This window comes from Olea europaea, chromosome 1, assembly GCF_002742605.1.
Source record: "Olea europaea var. sylvestris chromosome 1, O_europaea_v1, whole genome shotgun sequence".
Lineage (NCBI taxonomy): Eukaryota > Viridiplantae > Streptophyta > Magnoliopsida > Lamiales > Oleaceae > Olea > Olea europaea.
The window spans coordinates 22,415,548-22,418,777 of NC_036237.1; positions in this window are offsets into that span (position 1 = coordinate 22,415,548).

Sequence of the window (3,230 nt, forward strand, 5' to 3'; positions counted from 1 at the left end):
GTAGATTTAGGTCTTGTACCTAAACTTGACTCCAAAGACAAATATAAATGTGAAATTTGTGTTGAAGCAAAATTTGCTAAAAAACCTTTTAATACAATTGAAATGAGTAGTGAACCGTTGTGTTTGATACACAACGATATTTGTGATCTAAAATTTGTTCAGACTCGAGGTGGTAAAAAAATATTTTGTCACGTTTATAGATGATCATAGTAGATATTGCTAGGTTTATTTATTAAGTAACAAAGACGAAGCATTGAATGCATTTGTTACTTACAAAAACGAAGTTGAAAATCAACTTGGAAAAACAATTAAGGTATTAAGATCCGATAGAGGTGGTGAATATGATTCGTCCATGTTTGATGAATTATGTGCTAAGTTTGGTATTATTCACCAAACAATAGCTCCATATACATCGCAGTAAAATGGGATTGCTGAGAGGAAAAATAGAACTCTAAAAGACATGGTTAATGCTATGCTTATAAGTTCTGGATTACCACAAAACTTGTGGGGGGAAGCAGTGCTAACTGCTAACTTTATTCTGAATAGAGTTTCCCATAAGAAAACTGGTTCGATACTTTATGAGTTATGAAAATGTAGAATGTCTTCCTATAAATACTTAAAAGTGTGGGGGTCCCTAGCTAAAGTGGCTATTCCACCTCCCAAAAGGATTAAGTTAGGTCCTAAAACTATTGATTGCATTTTTATCGGATATGCAATAAATAGTAGTGGTACAGATTTCTTGTGCATAAATCTGATATAAGTGACATTCATGTCAATAAAATTTTTGAATCTCGAGATGCTGAATTCTTTGAAGATGTGTTCCCTAATAAAAGATATATTCTTGAGAAAACTCAAAAGAGAACAAGAGATAATGCTATTGAAAACAATATAGAACCTGAATCAAGAAGGAGTGAAAGAGCAAAGGTCGCTAAATCCTTTGGTCCAGACTTTATTTCTTTCGTAATTGAGAAAGAGCCCCAAACATTTAAAGAAGCTGTGACTAGTCCAGGATCCGTATTCTGGAAGGAAGCTATAAATAGTGAAATTGAATCTATTCTGAGTAATAATACTTGCCAATTGGTTGATCTTCCTAAGGAAACTAAACCAATAGGATGCAAATGGATCTTTAAAAGAAAGTTAAGATCTGATGGTTCAATAGACAAATACAAGGCTCGGCTGGTTACAAAAGGATATCGTCAGAAAGAAGGAATTGATTTCTTTGACACATATTCTCCAGTAACAAGAATTACTTCTATTCGGGTTTTAATTGCTATTGTAGCCTTGTACAACTTACAAATACATCAAATGAATGTTAAGACTGCATTCCTGAATGGTGATTTAAACGAAGAAGTATATATGGAACAACTAGAAGGTTTCATAGTGAAAGGATAAGAGAACAAAGTTTGCAAACTAGTTAAGTCCTTATACGGTTTGAAGTAAGCTCCTAAACAATGGCACGAAAAGTTTGATAGCGTCATGATTAGGAATGGATTCGTCATAAATGGATGTGACAAATGCGTATATTCGAAAAAATTCAAAAAGGCATACGTACTCGTCTGTTTGTATGTTGATGACATGCTTATATTAGGGACTAATATAGAAGTCATCAATAGAACAAGAATATGCTTACCAATAACTTTGACATGAAAGATATGGGTGAAGCAGACGTGATTCTAGGAATAAAGATATCTAGAACATCAAATGGAATAGTCTTATCTCAAACCCATTATGTTGATAAAATAATTGAGAGGTTTAAGACTGATAATATTAAAGAGACGAGTAACCCATTTCTTCCACATATAGTTCTTCACAAGAATAGTGGAAGTGGGAAATAGCAGTTAGAATATTCCCAAATTATTGGTAGTTTAATGTACCTGAACAAGACCTGATATAGCTTACTCGGTAAGTAAGCTGAGTCGTTACACAAGTAACCAAAGTAATCAACATTGGGATTCATTACTTAGAGTTTTGGGATACTTGAAACGGACCAGAGAGTATTCATTACATTATGGAAAATATCCTCCAGTAATTGAAGGATATAGTGATGCCAATTGGATATTAGATACAGACGAGTCAAGGTCTACCAGTGGCTATGTATTTACTCTCGGTGGTGGCGCTATATCATGGAAATCTTCTAAGCAAACGTGTATAGCTCGATCTACTATGGAATCTGAGTTTATTGCTTTAGACAAAGTAGGAGAAGAAGCAGAATGGTTAAGACATTTCATAGAAGATATTCCTATATAGCCAAAGCCTATACCAGCTATTTGTATTCATTGTGATAACCAGGCCACAATAGCCAGGGCTGAAAAGTTTGTGTATAACGATAAGTCGAGACATATACGTTGTAGACATAACATCGTTCGGCAGTTTCTCTCAAATGGAACAATATCAATTGATTTTGTTAAGTCAAAAGAAAACCTAGCGGATCCGTTCACTAAAGGGTTATCTAGAGAGCGTATAGACTGCGCATCGAGGAAAATAGGTTTAAAGCCTAAACCCCAATGAGTCATCTTAGTGGAAACCTAACCTGGCAACTGGAGATCCCATGGACTAGGTTCAATAGGAAAACTAATTATGAATGAATTGATAAGAAGCACTTAGGAGTTTAACTCCTTCCCATTTCCATGGACTAGGTTCAATAGGAAAACTAATTATTAATGACTCGATAAGAAGCACTTAGGAGTTTAACTCCTTCCCATTTCTATGATGCAAAAAGTGCTGACTATGAAGTGTATTACGGATAAGCTTTGCTTTTAATGATGACTATAAATGGTACAAGTAATTACAGTAGGGTACTCTTTATAGTACATCACCTATGTTAGTGCGAACTTGGCCGGTTCTATGAGAATTTACTTAGGCGAATTCTCTAAAGCACTCGCAGAACCCAAGTAGTTCAGGGCCGAAATAATGAACACAGTAGAGAACCAAGTTTGATATGAGAGATAATGTGTTTGGTCTATTGTCTGAGCTTGCAATAACGGCTGACAGTTCAAAACGTTGTGTTCACTGATTAGCCAAGTGAGTTCGATAGATTCTTACTAAAGAAGGTTCAAAGCGAAAGCTACCTATCTTGATGCGTTATCTTTCAGATAGTACTCTTCTTCTGTCTTCCTTGATTTGAGTCGACTTCTTCCATTCATGTGGGGGATTGTTGGAATTAATGAATTTAATTGGGTTTAAAACATTAAATGTAATATTTAATGATGTGGGCCATTGCAATTAATTTG